Source organism: Pleurodeles waltl, chromosome 1_1 (genome assembly GCF_031143425.1).
Source record: "Pleurodeles waltl isolate 20211129_DDA chromosome 1_1, aPleWal1.hap1.20221129, whole genome shotgun sequence".
Lineage (NCBI taxonomy): Eukaryota > Metazoa > Chordata > Amphibia > Caudata > Salamandridae > Pleurodeles > Pleurodeles waltl.
The window spans coordinates 304,187,174-304,201,846 of NC_090436.1; the positions used below are offsets into that span (position 1 = coordinate 304,187,174).

The 14,673-nt window shown below is 57.5% G+C and overlaps 11 non-coding genes and 1 pseudogene across 11 annotated transcripts; all 12 read left to right on the forward strand.

Moving 5' to 3' along the window:
- The first annotated feature begins 4,731 nt into the window (after nucleotides 1-4,731).
- On the forward strand, nucleotides 4,732-4,869 carry LOC138292006 (U1 spliceosomal RNA; annotated as a pseudogene).
- An 843-nt stretch (nucleotides 4,870-5,712) lies between these two features.
- On the forward strand, nucleotides 5,713-5,876 carry LOC138293408 (U1 spliceosomal RNA). The gene has a single exon (XR_011202993.1). It is a non-coding gene; the product is annotated as a U1 spliceosomal RNA (small nuclear RNA).
- Nucleotides 5,877-6,386: 510 nt separating this feature from the next.
- Nucleotides 6,387-6,550, forward strand: LOC138293412 (U1 spliceosomal RNA). Its single transcript, XR_011202994.1, has one exon. It is a non-coding gene; the product is annotated as a U1 spliceosomal RNA (small nuclear RNA).
- Nucleotides 6,551-7,405: 855 nt separating this feature from the next.
- On the forward strand, nucleotides 7,406-7,569 carry LOC138293417 (U1 spliceosomal RNA). The gene has a single exon (XR_011202996.1). It is a non-coding gene; the product is annotated as a U1 spliceosomal RNA (small nuclear RNA).
- A 510-nt stretch (nucleotides 7,570-8,079) lies between these two features.
- On the forward strand, nucleotides 8,080-8,243 carry LOC138293423 (U1 spliceosomal RNA). Its single transcript, XR_011202997.1, has one exon. It is a non-coding gene; the product is annotated as a U1 spliceosomal RNA (small nuclear RNA).
- Nucleotides 8,244-8,753: 510 nt separating this feature from the next.
- On the forward strand, nucleotides 8,754-8,917 carry LOC138293437 (U1 spliceosomal RNA). Its single transcript, XR_011203002.1, has one exon. It is a non-coding gene; the product is annotated as a U1 spliceosomal RNA (small nuclear RNA).
- An 855-nt stretch (nucleotides 8,918-9,772) lies between these two features.
- Nucleotides 9,773-9,936, forward strand: LOC138295237 (U1 spliceosomal RNA). The gene has a single exon (XR_011203551.1). It is a non-coding gene; the product is annotated as a U1 spliceosomal RNA (small nuclear RNA).
- Nucleotides 9,937-10,783: 847 nt separating this feature from the next.
- LOC138295242 (U1 spliceosomal RNA) lies at nucleotides 10,784-10,947 on the forward strand. The gene has a single exon (XR_011203552.1). It is a non-coding gene; the product is annotated as a U1 spliceosomal RNA (small nuclear RNA).
- An 847-nt stretch (nucleotides 10,948-11,794) lies between these two features.
- LOC138293442 (U1 spliceosomal RNA) lies at nucleotides 11,795-11,958 on the forward strand. Its single transcript, XR_011203003.1, has one exon. It is a non-coding gene; the product is annotated as a U1 spliceosomal RNA (small nuclear RNA).
- A 510-nt stretch (nucleotides 11,959-12,468) lies between these two features.
- On the forward strand, nucleotides 12,469-12,632 carry LOC138293449 (U1 spliceosomal RNA). The gene has a single exon (XR_011203006.1). It is a non-coding gene; the product is annotated as a U1 spliceosomal RNA (small nuclear RNA).
- Nucleotides 12,633-13,142: 510 nt separating this feature from the next.
- On the forward strand, nucleotides 13,143-13,306 carry LOC138293453 (U1 spliceosomal RNA). Its single transcript, XR_011203007.1, has one exon. It is a non-coding gene; the product is annotated as a U1 spliceosomal RNA (small nuclear RNA).
- An 855-nt stretch (nucleotides 13,307-14,161) lies between these two features.
- On the forward strand, nucleotides 14,162-14,325 carry LOC138293459 (U1 spliceosomal RNA). Its single transcript, XR_011203008.1, has one exon. It is a non-coding gene; the product is annotated as a U1 spliceosomal RNA (small nuclear RNA).
- The last annotated feature ends 348 nt before the right edge of the window (nucleotides 14,326-14,673 follow it).

The window sequence follows — 14,673 nt, forward strand, 5'->3', positions numbered from 1 at the left end:
GGACCTGACCACCTTCCTACGCCGACACTGCACAGTGACGAGAGAACCCTCCCGCAACCTGGACAGTGATGGAATATGGGATGGTAAATGGACAGTCATGGTGAAGCTGAAAGAGGACCCGGCCGCCCCGGATGGAATCCATCACCCTCCTTCAAGCTTCTCCCTAGGGCGCGACTCGGGCTACCTCTTCTACCCCGGGCAGCCCAGACTGTGCAACAAGTGTAGTAAACCGGGCCACACCGCTAAAGATTGCACAGTGCAAGTGTGCAAGAACTGCAAAAGAGAAGGACACACAGCCAGGGCATGCAAAGAGGAAGCCCCCTGCAACCTCTGCGGTGCCGTGGGCCACCGTTTCAAAGACTGCCCGCAAAGAGCCAAGTCCTATGCCCAGGCGGCCAAACCTCCTGGGAGAGAGGCACAGGAGGAGGCTGCCGTGGCCAGCCTTCCAGTCCCAGCACCCAGAAAGACCAAGGAAACTGGGAGGAGGAAAGGCCCCAGGCAGGAGCAAGTCAAACCTGACCAAGGCTCCACGCCAGTCCTGGAGCCACAGAGCACAGAAGAAGGAATGCCTGCCATCCCTGAGAGTATGCCAACAGACAACGCTCCCCAACTCGCCTCTGAGAACCAGGAAGAAGAACCCTGGACAAAACAGGAGCGCAGGAAAAGGAGGCACAGTCCCCCACAAGTAACAAAGAAGACCAGGAAGAAACACCTGAGCAACCACAACCCCAACTCCGATCCAGAGGAGTCAGAAGAAGAAGAACAACCAGGGAATGAGGGTCCAGATGACCAACTGGAGCAAGTCACCAGAGTGCTGCAGGAGATGAGGGCGCTAGCCAGCGTCATGGAAGCGTCCCCACCACCATCGCCAGCAATAGCTGAGAAGGAAGAGGCCTCCATGGAGGAGGAAGAGCCAGAGACCAGCCACGTGGGCAAGCCAGCCTCAGAGAAGCACCAAGCAACGGTGGCCAAGACAACAGCCCCCGCGCCGGAGACCTGCCAGGAGCCTGACCAGCCCTGTAAGTAGACTTGTCACTGTGTGATAACAGCTAATTACTCTGACTTGATAGTTAGTATTTGAGCCTAAGTTAAACTCTTAAACACTAATTAAGATGGCTATTTCATTGTTTTCCATAAATGTGAGAAGTATCAGAGACAAGCGCAGATGTGCTAGCACCTTGAACTTTCTTGCCAGCCAGGAATGTGATGTGTACATGATTCAGGAATGCTCCATCCCTTTTTCAGCTTCATACACCCACCTAGAACAGCAGTGGGCATTTGGGCCTTCTTTTTGGTCTGGGGGGAACAGCAGTAGGTCTGTAGGAGTCGCTACCTTAGTCAGAGGGAGGTGCTTCACAGTGGACTCGGTCACCGAGCTGGAAGGCGGCAGGGCTCTTGTCGTTGACGGCTCATGGGCAGGAGAACCGGTTAGACTGATCAATGTGTATGCGCCTTCTGATGTAGGTGAGAGACGGGAGCTGTTCCAGCGCCTCAGACCACAGCTGGTCACCTCCAGAACAATCATGATGGGTGGGGATTTCAACTGTATACTAGAGAGTGGTGGTAGATGTGGGACCAGAGCTAAGGAAGGATGGATAGATGATGGTGCGAAACTCCTAGCGGAGATGGTGGGTGAGGCCTCCCTGACGGACGTCATTGGATCCATGGGGGCGGACGCCAGGAATTTCACCTGGAGCCGCCCTGATGGATCTGTGCGATCCAGGATAGACTTTGTTTTCACCTCTAGATCAGTGAGGATCAGGCAGCACTCCATGGTGACAGTGCATTTCTCTGACCACAGGGCTATCAGGTTTCAGGGGGAACTAACAGGGAAGTTCCTGACAGGTCCGGGCACCTGGAAACTGAATAGCTCTCTGCTGGGGAGAGAGGATGTACAGGAGGAGCTGAGGAGGACTTACAGTGAGTGGCAAGACATGAAAGACACCTTCCAGTCCATAGGGGAATGGTGGGAATGGGTGAAAGGCAGGATTCAGGATTTCTTTAAGAACGTGGGCAGGAAAGCAGCAAGGGGGAGGAAGAGGGAGTTCAGTAGACTGCAGCAACAGCTGCAAGAACTGCACGACCTCCAACTCCGGGGATGGGACGTCATGAACCCTCTGGAGGCAGTCAAGAAAGAGCTGAGCGAGCACTTTCATGAGGAATCCAGGAGGATCATCTTCCGTTCTAAGGTGGAGAACCTGGAAAAGGGGGAGAAATGCAACTCCTTCTTCTTTAAGAAAGTCCACTCTGCGCACACCCCACTGGTTCAACTGCGCAACAGGGAGGGAATTTTGTGTGACACCAAGGAAGACATTAGGAAGGCTGTGACAGATTTCTATGGGGACCTCTACTCAGAGAAGAGGTCAGATGGGGATCAGGCAGAAAGGTTTTTGGCAGGTATCCCGAGAAAGGTCTCCACACCAGCAAGGGAAGTCCTCAACGCACCCCTCACTCTGGAGGAGCTGCACATTGCAGTTAAATCCTTCAAGTCAGGAAAGACGCCAGGCAGTGATGGTCTACCAATTGAATTCTACACTTCACTGTGGGACCTAGTGGGAGCAGACCTTCTGGAGCTGTATGAGGAGATGGAGCAGGAGGGAGTCATGCCCCACACATTAAGGGAAGGAACGATCGCACTCCTGTATAAACATAAGGGGGAGAGATGTGACCTCAAGAACTGGCGTCCCATCTCTCTCCTGAATGTGGACTACAAGATCCTGGCAAAGACAATGGTGAATAGACTCAAGAGCGCTATGGGAGAGTTAGTTCACCCAGACCAGACCTGTGGGGTACCAGGACGCAGAGTGGCGGACAGCCTAGCACTGATCAGGGACACGATCCAATACATCACAGACCGGAATATTCACGCTGCGCTGGTCTGTCTCGATCAGGAAAAGGCCTTCGACCGCGTCTCCCATGAGTTCATGGAGAGGGTACTGCAGGGTTTTGGGCTGGGGGAGCGCTTCTGCAATTATGTTAGAATAATGTATACAGACATTTTCAGTTCAGTCATGGTAAATGGTTGGAAAACAGACCCCTTTCCTATCAGGTCTGGGGTAAGACAAGGCTGCCCGCTCTCGCCCTCTTTGTTTGTTTTGGTTATAGAGCTACTCGCGGAGTACATCAGGAAGAACCCGAACATCAGAGGGATCCCGACACCAGGAGACGCAAAGAAAGAAGTCAAGTGTTCGCTGTACATGGACGACGTCACCCTCTTCTGCACAGATGGGAAATCGGTCCAGTCCCTGCTGGAGGCATGCAAGGACTTTGGCAAAGCATCAGGAGCAAAGATCAACGTGGACAAATCACAGGCAAAGCTTTTTGGCCGCTGGGACCTATGTAACGAGCCTCTCCCTTTCCCCGTTGAGGCAGGACTGGTAAAGATCCTCGGTATCTGGTTTGGGGGACCAGGAGCGGCGGCGAAAAGCTGGAACGAACGCCTGGCCAAAGTCAAGCAGAAACTGGGCTTTTGGAGCTTGAGACACCTGAGCATTGAAGGAAAGGCTCTGGTGCTCAGGAACGACGCACTGCCCGTGCTGCAGTATGTGACACAGGCCTGGCCACTCCTGGCCAACGTAGCACGGGCTGTGAACAGCATGGTTTTCCACTTTGTTTGGCACTCAAAGATGGACAGGGTGAAAAGGACAGTCATGCACAAGGAGCATCGCAAGGGAGGGAAGGCAGTCCCTGACATCCCGACAATCCTCAGAGCCTTCTTTGTGTGTGGCTGCGTCCGAATAACCCTGACGAACGAGAACAAGGATCACTCAGCTTACAGGGTCTTCCGCTTCTTCCTGCTCCCAGTATGGAGAAGACTGGGATGGGATAAGTGGGAGAATGCAACAATGTTCAACTGGGACCTCCCCTGGTACTACAAGGAGATTGAGAAGTTTGTGGTGGAATTTGGGCTGAACTGTGTCACACCAAGCCTATGGAAGCCCAGGACAATCCACAGACTAATCAGGTCCAGGGACACCACAGAACCAGTGAGCGACCTGCCACCTGCTACAGCAACAAGGGTGTGGGAAAATGTATCCTCCCCATCCCTAACCAACAGGCACAAAGACATTGCATGGATGGCCGTGAAAGGGGGACTGCCAGTCCGGTCATTCATGCACAGCAGGGGCCTGTGCCCACACAGAGAATGCCCAAGGGGTTGCCCTGCCGAGGAAACTACATACCATCTGTTCTGGGCCTGCCCTTTTGCCCAGAGACTGCGGGGAGCCTTAAAACAAGAAATGGAAGACCACATCCCATACCCAAACATCACTCACCACTCTGTGCTGTATGGGCTGTTTCCAAAGACACACTCAGTGGAGGCCATCCAAGGATGCTGGAGAATCCTCTGCTGCATAAAGGACATCCTCTTGTATGCCAGGACCCGACTGGTGACCAACGGGGAGGTGGTGAGCAGGGAAGCGTGCCGCCGAATGGTACTCAACCTGCTGAGAGATTACACAGACAAGGACAACAAGGAGGGTGAGAAGGAGGAAGAACTGTAAACCCTAACCCCTCCTTCCCACTGAACTCCCCACACTGCCCCAAGAAACCAAACCCCCTTTACTACTTATTTCATATGTAAACTGACTGTGTTGTTAAAATGTGATTTGAAACAAAGTTGAACTGGACTGCCCTTCCTAAGGGAAGAGGTACCACTCTTTAAAAACCTATGTATCGCCTACTTAAAGCACTTAATAAAGGTTTTTGAAACTTAAAAAAAAAAAAAAAAAAAAAAAAAAAAGGTGGTTCTCCCAGGGTGAGGCTCATCCATTGCACTTCGGATGTGCTGACCCCTGCGATGTCCCCAAATGCGGGATACTCGACTGCATAATTTCTGGTAGTGGGGGACTGCGTTCGCGCTTTCCCCTGATCTCTGGTATCAAGAAAGGCAACAAGAAAAACCACTCTGGAGCACCCTTAGCTGTCTCTCCAGCTTCCTTCTGGGTGCTGCAGCGGGCTGGGCAAGGGGAAGAGGCATGCAAATTCAGGAGCCTGGGGAGTGCTGGGATAGCTGCCGCCTCCCACTCAGGGGACCTATCCAGAGAGAGGAAAGTAGGCCCTGGCTAGGTGACAGGTCTGTCCCTCTCAGCTAAGCCCCTGGGCTTGTGGACCGGCTGTCAGCCTGTAGTCCTCACCCTTGCCTTCTGGGGCCAAGACTATGGCTGAGGCCACCAGGCCTGGGCCCGGCGAGGGCTCTGCCCGGCGAGGGTTCTGCCGCGTTTGGGAGCGTTCGGGAAGGCGTGAGGGGCTCAGGGCGCGAAACACTGCTCCCCGGCAGGCCTTTTCCCTGGCTTTGGCCAACAAAAGCACTGCCTAGCCCTAGAGTAGGGCTTAGTGGCAGTTCTGTAGGCTCAGAAGCCTCCAACTCTGCTTCTGGGCCTTCTTTCCACCTGGCGAGCCCACCTGTCAGCATGCTGTACTCTACCCTTGCCCAAATTCTCAGCAATGGAGAGGATCCTGAAAGCAAGGCCCTGATTGGCTCTGCTGGATGGCGTGGTCATGTAAATTTCACTGGCCGGCCGGCCGAGGCTTCTGGGAAGCAGCTTTGGGTAGGCAACGGCTTTGCCCAAAGGGTCTGCGGGGCCTTGGCTGGTCACTTTGCGCCCCCACGCCCATGCTCTGCCCCGCCTCAGGCCTTGCCTCTGTGGATGCCACCCTCGCTCTGCAGGGAGATGCCAAGCGGGCCCCCCTTGCCCTGTCCCCTTCCAACTCATACTTACCTGGCAGGGGAGACACCATGATCACGAAGGTGGTTCTCCCAGGGTGAGGCTCATCCATTGCACTTCGGATGTGCTGACCCCTGCGATGTCCCCAAATGCGGGATACTCGACTGCATAATTTCTGGTAGTGGGGGACTGCGTTCGCGCTTTCCCCTGATCTCTGGTATCAAGAAAGGCAACAAGAAAAACCACTCTGGAGCACCCTTAGCTGTCTCTCCAGCTTCCTTCTGGGTGCTGCAGTAGGCTGGAAATGGGGCTGGGCAAGGGGAAGAGGCATGCAAATTCAGGAGCCTGGGGAATGCTGGGAAAGGGCCTCAAAAGCTGCTTCTGGGCCTTCGTTCCACCTGGCGAGCCCACCTGTCAGCATGCTGTACTCTACCCTTGCCCAAATTCTCAGCAATGGAGAGGATCCTGAAAGCAAGGCCCTGATTGGCTCTGCTGGATGGCGTGGTCATGTAAATTTCACTGGCCGGCCGGCCGAGGCTTCTGGGAAGCAGCTTTGGGTAGGCAACGGCTTTGCCCAAAGGGTCTGCGGGGCCTTGGCTGGTCACTTTGCGCCCCCACGCCCATGCTCTGCCCCGCCTCAGGCCTTGCCTCTGTGGATGCCACCCTCGCTCTGCAGGGAGATGCCAAGCGGGCCCCCCTTGCCCTGTCCCCTTCCAACTCATACTTACCTGGCAGGGGAGACACCATGATCACGAAGGTGGTTCTCCCAGGGTGAGGCTCATCCATTGCACTTCGGATGTGCTGACCCCTGCGATGTCCCCAAATGCGGGATACTCGACTGCATAATTTCTGGTAGTGGGGGACTGCGTTCGCGCTTTCCCCTGATCTCTGGTATCAAGAAAGGCAACAAGAAAAACCACTCTGGAGCACCCTTAGCTGTCTCTCCAGCTTCCTTCTGGGTGCTGCAGCAGGCTGGAAATGGGGCTGGGCAAGGGGAAGAGGCATGCAAATTCAGGAGCCTGGGGAGTGCTGGGATAGCTGCCGCCTCCCACTCAGGGGACCTATCCAGAGAGAGGAAAGTAGGCCCTGGCTAGGTGACAGGTCTGTCCCTCTCAGCTAAGCCCCTGGGCTTGTGGACCGGCTGTCAGCCTGTAGTCCTCACCCTTGCCTTCTGGGGCCAAGACTTTGGCTGAGGCCACCAGGCCTGGGCCCGGCGAGGGCTCTGCCCGGCGAGGGTTCTGCCGCGTTTGGGAGCGTTCGGGAAGGCGTGAGGGGCTCAGGGCGCGAAACACTGCTCCCCGGCAGGCCTTTTCCCTGGCTTTGGCCAACAAAAGCACTGCCTAGCCCTAGAGTAGGGCTTAGTGGCAGTTCTGTAGGCTCAGAAGCCTCCAACTCTGCTTCTGGGCCTTCTTTCCACCTGGCGAGCCCACCTGTCAGCATGCTGTACTCTACCCTTGCCCAAATTCTCAGCAATGGAGAGGATCCTGAAAGCAAGGCCCTGATTGGCTCTGCTGGATGGCGTGGTCATGTAAATTTCACTGGCCGGCCGGCCGAGGCTTCTGGGAAGCAGCTTTGGGTAGGCAACGGCTTTGCCCAAAGGGTCTGCGGGGCCTTGGCTGGTCACTTTGCGCCCCCACGCCCATGCTCTGCCCCGCCTCAGGCCTTGCCTCTGTGGATGCCACCCTCGCTCTGCAGGGAGATGCCAAGCGGGCCCCCCTTGCCCTGTCCCCTTCCAACTCATACTTACCTGGCAGGGGAGACACCATGATCACGAAGGTGGTTCTCCCAGGGTGAGGCTCATCCATTGCACTTCGGATGTGCTGACCCCTGCGATGTCCCCAAATGCGGGATACTCGACTGCATAATTTCTGGTAGTGGGGGACTGCGTTCGCGCTTTCCCCTGATCTCTGGTATCAAGAAAGGCAACAAGAAAAACCACTCTGGAGCACCCTTAGCTGTCTCTCCAGCTTCCTTCTGGGTGCTGCAGTAGGCTGGAAATGGGGCTGGGCAAGGGGAAGAGGCATGCAAATTCAGGAGCCTGGGGAATGCTGGGAAAGGGCCTCAAAAGCTGCTTCTGGGCCTTCGTTCCACCTGGCGAGCCCACCTGTCAGCATGCTGTACTCTACCCTTGCCCAAATTCTCAGCAATGGAGAGGATCCTGAAAGCAAGGCCCTGATTGGCTCTGCTGGATGGCGTGGTCATGTAAATTTCACTGGCCGGCCGGCCGAGGCTTCTGGGAAGCAGCTTTGGGTAGGCAACGGCTTTGCCCAAAGGGTCTGCGGGGCCTTGGCTGGTCACTTTGCGCCCCCACGCCCATGCTCTGCCCCGCCTCAGGCCTTGCCTCTGTGGATGCCACCCTCGCTCTGCAGGGAGATGCCAAGCGGGCCCCCCTTGCCCTGTCCCCTTCCAACTCATACTTACCTGGCAGGGGAGACACCATGATCACGAAGGTGGTTCTCCCAGGGTGAGGCTCATCCATTGCACTTCGGATGTGCTGACCCCTGCGATGTCCCCAAATGCGGGATACTCGACTGCATAATTTCTGGTAGTGGGGGACTGCGTTCGCGCTTTCCCCTGATCTCTGGTATCAAGAAAGGCAACAAGAAAAACCACTCTGGAGCACCCTTAGCTGTCTCTCCAGCTTCCTTCTGGGTGCTGCAGTAGGCTGGAAATGGGGCTGGGCAAGGGGAAGAGGCATGCAAATTCAGGAGCCTGGGGAATGCTGGGAAAGGGCCTCAAAAGCTGCTTCTGGGCCTTCGTTCCACCTGGCGAGCCCACCTGTCAGCATGCTGTACTCTACCCTTGCCCAAATTCTCAGCAATGGAGAGGATCCTGAAAGCAAGGCCCTGATTGGCTCTGCTGGATGGCGTGGTCATGTAAATTTCACTGGCCGGCCGGCCGAGGCTTCTGGGAAGCAGCTTTGGGTAGGCAACGGCTTTGCCCAAAGGGTCTGCGGGGCCTTGGCTGGTCACTTTGCGCCCCCACGCCCATGCTCTGCCCCGCCTCAGGCCTTGCCTCTGTGGATGCCACCCTCGCTCTGCAGGGAGATGCCAAGCGGGCCCCCCTTGCCCTGTCCCCTTCCAACTCATACTTACCTGGCAGGGGAGACACCATGATCACGAAGGTGGTTCTCCCAGGGTGAGGCTCATCCATTGCACTTCGGATGTGCTGACCCCTGCGATGTCCCCAAATGCGGGATACTCGACTGCATAATTTCTGGTAGTGGGGGACTGCGTTCGCGCTTTCCCCTGATCTCTGGTATCAAGAAAGGCAACAAGAAAAACCACTCTGGAGCACCCTTAGCTGTCTCTCCAGCTTCCTTCTGGGTGCTGCAGCAGGCTGGAAATGGGGCTGGGCAAGGGGAAGAGGCATGCAAATTCAGGAGCCTGGGGAGTGCTGGGATAGCTGCCGCCTCCCACTCAGGGGACCTATCCAGAGAGAGGAAAGTAGGCCCTGGCTAGGTGACAGGTCTGTCCCTCTCAGCTAAGCCCCTGGGCTTGTGGACCGGCTGTCAGCCTGTAGTCCTCACCCTTGCCTTCTGGGGCCAAGACTATGGCTGAGGCCACCAGGCCTGGGCCCGGCGAGGGCTCTGCCCGGCGAGGGTTCTGCCGCGTTTGGGAGCGTTCGGGAAGGCGTGAGGGGCTCAGGGCGCGAAACACTGCTCCCCGGCAGGCCTTTTCCCTGGCTTTGGCCAACAAAAGCACTGCCTAGCCCTAGAGTAGGGCTTAGTGGCAGTTCTGTAGGCTCAGAAGCCTCCAACTCTGCTTCTGGGCCTTCTTTCCACCTGGCGAGCCCACCTGTCAGCATGCTGTACTCTACCCTTGCCCAAATTCTCAGCAATGGAGAGGATCCTGAAAGCAAGGCCCTGATTGGCTCTGCTGGATGGCGTGGTCATGTAAATTTCACTGGCCGGCCGGCCGAGGCTTCTGGGAAGCAGCTTTGGGTAGGCAACGGCTTTGCCCAAAGGGTCTGCGGGGCCTTGGCTGGTCACTTTGCGCCCCCACGCCCATGCTCTGCCCCGCCTCAGGCCTTGCCTCTGTGGATGCCACCCTCGCTCTGCAGGGAGATGCCAAGCGGGCCCCCCTTGCCCTGTCCCCTTCCAACTCATACTTACCTGGCAGGGGAGACACCATGATCACGAAGGTGGTTCTCCCAGGGTGAGGCTCATCCATTGCACTTCGGATGTGCTGACCCCAGCGATGTCCCCAAATGCGGGATACTCGACTGCATAATTTCTGGTAGTGGGGGACTGCGTTCGCGCTTTCCCCTGATCTCTGGTATCAAGAAAGGCAACAAGAAAAACCACTCTGGAGCACCCTTAGCTGTCTCTCCAGCTTCCTTCTGGGTGCTGCAGCAGGCTGGAAATGGGGCTGGGCAAGGGGAAGAGGCATGCAAATTCAGGAGCCTGGGGAGTGCTGGGATAGCTGCCGCCTCCCACTCAGGGGACCTATCCAGAGAGAGGAAAGTAGGCCCTGGCTAGGTGACAGGTCTGTCCCTCTCAGCTAAGCCCCTGGGCTTGTGGACCGGCTGTCAGCCTGTAGTCCTCACCCTTGCCTTCTGGGGCCAAGACTATGGCTGAGGCCACCAGGCCTGGGCCCGGCGAGGGCTCTGCCCGGCGAGGGTTCTGCCGCGTTTGGGAGCGTTCGTGAGGGGCTCAGGGCGCGAAACACTGCTCCCCGGCAGGCCTTTTCCCTGGCTTTGGCCAACAAAAGCACTGCCTAGCCCTAGAGTAGGGCTTAGTGGCAGTTCTGTAGGCTCAGAAGCCTCCAACTCTGCTTCTGGGCCTTCTTTCCACCTGGCGAGCCCACCTGTCAGCATGCTGTACTCTACCCTTGCCCAAATTCTCAGCAATGGAGAGGATCCTGAAAGCAAGGCCCTGATTGGCTCTGCTGGATGGCGTGGTCATGTAAATTTCACTGGCCGGCCGGCCGAGGCTTCTGGGAAGCAGCTTTGGGTAGGCAACGGCTTTGCCCAAAGGGTCTGCGGGGCCTTGGCTGGTCACTTTGCGCCCCCACGCCCATGCTCTGCCCCGCCTCAGGCCTTGCCTCTGTGGATGCCACCCTCGCTCTGCAGGGAGATGCCAAGCGGGCCCCCCTTGCCCTGTCCCCTTCCAACTCATACTTACCTGGCAGGGGAGACACCATGATCACGAAGGTGGTTCTCCCAGGGTGAGGCTCATCCATTGCACTTCGGATGTGCTGACCCCAGCGATGTCCCCAAATGCGGGATACTCGACTGCATAATTTCTGGTAGTGGGGGACTGCGTTCGCGCTTTCCCCTGATCTCTGGTATCAAGAAAGGCAACAAGAAAAACCACTCTGGAGCACCCTTAGCTGTCTCTCCAGCTTCCTTCTGGGTGCTGCAGCAGGCTGGAAATGGGGCTGGGCAAGGGGAAGAGGCATGCAAATTCAGGAGCCTGGGGAGTGCTGGGATAGCTGCCGCCTCCCACTCAGGGGACCTATCCAGAGAGAGGAAAGTAGGCCCTGGCTAGGTGACAGGTCTGTCCCTCTCAGCTAAGCCCCTGGGCTTGTGGACCGGCTGTCAGCCTGTAGTCCTCACCCTTGCCTTCTGGGGCCAAGACTATGGCTGAGGCCACCAGGCCTGGGCCCGGCGAGGGCTCTGCCCGGCGAGGGTTCTGCCGCGTTTGGGAGCGTTCGTGAGGGGCTCAGGGCGCGAAACACTGCTCCCCGGCAGGCCTTTTCCCTGGCTTTGGCCAACAAAAGCACTGCCTAGCCCTAGAGTAGGGCTTAGTGGCAGTTCTGTAGGCTCAGAAGCCTCCAACTCTGCTTCTGGGCCTTCTTTCCACCTGGCGAGCCCACCTGTCAGCATGCTGTACTCTACCCTTGCCCAAATTCTCAGCAATGGAGAGGATCCTGAAAGCAAGGCCCTGATTGGCTCTGCTGGATGGCGTGGTCATGTAAATTTCACTGGCCGGCCGGCCGAGGCTTCTGGGAAGCAGCTTTGGGTAGGCAACGGCTTTGCCCAAAGGGTCTGCGGGGCCTTGGCTGGTCACTTTGCGCCCCCACGCCCATGCTCTGCCCCGCCTCAGGCCTTGCCTCTGTGGATGCCACCCTCGCTCTGCAGGGAGATGCCAAGCGGGCCCCCCTTGCCCTGTCCCCTTCCAACTCATACTTACCTGGCAGGGGAGACACCATGATCACGAAGGTGGTTCTCCCAGGGTGAGGCTCATCCATTGCACTTCGGATGTGCTGACCCCTGCGATGTCCCCAAATGCGGGATACTCGACTGCATAATTTCTGGTAGTGGGGGACTGCGTTCGCGCTTTCCCCTGATCTCTGGTATCAAGAAAGGCAACAAGAAAAACCACTCTGGAGCACCCTTAGCTGTCTCTCCAGCTTCCTTCTGGGTGCTGCAGTAGGCTGGAAATGGGGCTGGGCAAGGGGAAGAGGCATGCAAATTCAGGAGCCTGGGGAATGCTGGGAAAGGGCCTCAAAAGCTGCTTCTGGGCCTTCGTTCCACCTGGCGAGCCCACCTGTCAGCATGCTGTACTCTACCCTTGCCCAAATTCTCAGCAATGGAGAGGATCCTGAAAGCAAGGCCCTGATTGGCTCTGCTGGATGGCGTGGTCATGTAAATTTCACTGGCCGGCCGGCCGAGGCTTCTGGGAAGCAGCTTTGGGTAGGCAACGGCTTTGCCCAAAGGGTCTGCGGGGCCTTGGCTGGTCACTTTGCGCCCCCACGCCCATGCTCTGCCCCGCCTCAGGCCTTGCCTCTGTGGATGCCACCCTCGCTCTGCAGGGAGATGCCAAGCGGGCCCCCCTTGCCCTGTCCCCTTCCAACTCATACTTACCTGGCAGGGGAGACACCATGATCACGAAGGTGGTTCTCCCAGGGTGAGGCTCATCCATTGCACTTCGGATGTGCTGACCCCTGCGATGTCCCCAAATGCGGGATACTCGACTGCATAATTTCTGGTAGTGGGGGACTGCGTTCGCGCTTTCCCCTGATCTCTGGTATCAAGAAAGGCAACAAGAAAAACCACTCTGGAGCACCCTTAGCTGTCTCTCCAGCTTCCTTCTGGGTGCTGCAGTAGGCTGGAAATGGGGCTGGGCAAGGGGAAGAGGCATGCAAATTCAGGAGCCTGGGGAATGCTGGGAAAGGGCCTCAAAAGCTGCTTCTGGGCCTTCGTTCCACCTGGCGAGCCCACCTGTCAGCATGCTGTACTCTACCCTTGCCCAAATTCTCAGCAATGGAGAGGATCCTGAAAGCAAGGCCCTGATTGGCTCTGCTGGATGGCGTGGTCATGTAAATTTCACTGGCCGGCCGGCCGAGGCTTCTGGGAAGCAGCTTTGGGTAGGCAACGGCTTTGCCCAAAGGGTCTGCGGGGCCTTGGCTGGTCACTTTGCGCCCCCACGCCCATGCTCTGCCCCGCCTCAGGCCTTGCCTCTGTGGATGCCACCCTCGCTCTGCAGGGAGATGCCAAGCGGGCCCCCCTTGCCCTGTCCCCTTCCAACTCATACTTACCTGGCAGGGGAGACACCATGATCACGAAGGTGGTTCTCCCAGGGTGAGGCTCATCCATTGCACTTCGGATGTGCTGACCCCTGCGATGTCCCCAAATGCGGGATACTCGACTGCATAATTTCTGGTAGTGGGGGACTGCGTTCGCGCTTTCCCCTGATCTCTGGTATCAAGAAAGGCAACAAGAAAAACCACTCTGGAGCACCCTTAGCTGTCTCTCCAGCTTCCTTCTGGGTGCTGCAGCAGGCTGGAAATGGGGCTGGGCAAGGGGAAGAGGCATGCAAATTCAGGAGCCTGGGGAGTGCTGGGATAGCTGCCGCCTCCCACTCAGGGGACCTATCCAGAGAGAGGAAAGTAGGCCCTGGCTAGGTGACAGGTCTGTCCCTCTCAGCTAAGCCCCTGGGCTTGTGGACCGGCTGTCAGCCTGTAGTCCTCACCCTTGCCTTCTGGGGCCAAGACTATGGCTGAGGCCACCAGGCCTGGGCCCGGCGAGGGCTCTGCCCGGCGAGGGTTCTGCCGCGTTTGGGAGCGTTCGGGAAGGCGTGAGGGGCTCAGGGCGCGAAACACTGCTCCCCGGCAGGCCTTTTCCCTGGCTTTGGCCAACAAAAGCACTGCCTAGCCCTAGAGTAGGGCTTAGTGGCAGTTCTGTAGGCTCAGAAGCCTCCAACTCTGCTTCTGGGCCTTCTTTCCACCTGGCGAGCCCACCTGTCAGCATGCTGTACTCTACCCTTGCCCAAATTCTCAGCAATGGAGAGGATCCTGAAAGCAAGGCCCTGATTGGCTCTGCTGGATGGCGTGGTCATGTAAATTTCACTGGCCGGCCGGCCGAGGCTTCTGGGAAGCAGCTTTGGGTAGGCAACGGCTTTGCCCAAAGGGTCTGCGGGGCCTTGGCTGGTCACTTTGCGCCCCCACGCCCATGCTCTGCCCCGCCTCAGGCCTTGCCTCTGTGGATGCCACCCTCGCTCTGCAGGGAGATGCCAAGCGGGCCCCCCTTGCCCTGTCCCCTTCCAACTCATACTTACCTGGCAGGGGAGACACCATGATCACGAAGGTGGTTCTCCCAGGGTGAGGCTCATCCATTGCACTTCGGATGTGCTGACCCCTGCGATGTCCCCAAATGCGGGATACTCGACTGCATAATTTCTGGTAGTGGGGGACTGCGTTCGCGCTTTCCCCTGATCTCTGGTATCAAGAAAGGCAACAAGAAAAACCACTCTGGAGCACCCTTAGCTGTCTCTCCAGCTTCCTTCTGGGTGCTGCAGTAGGCTGGAAATGGGGCTGGGCAAGGGGAAGAGGCATGCAAATTCAGGAGCCTGGGGAGTGCTGGGATAGCTGCCGCCTCCCACTCAGGGGACCTATCCAGAGAGAGGAAAGTAGGCCCTGGCTAGGTGACAGGTCTGTCCCTCTCAGCTAAGCCCCTGGGCTTGTGGACCGGCTGTCAGCCTGTAGTCCTCACCCTTGCCTTCTGGGGCCAAGACTATGGCTGAGGCCACCAGGCCTGGGCCCGGCGAGGGCTCTGCCCGGCG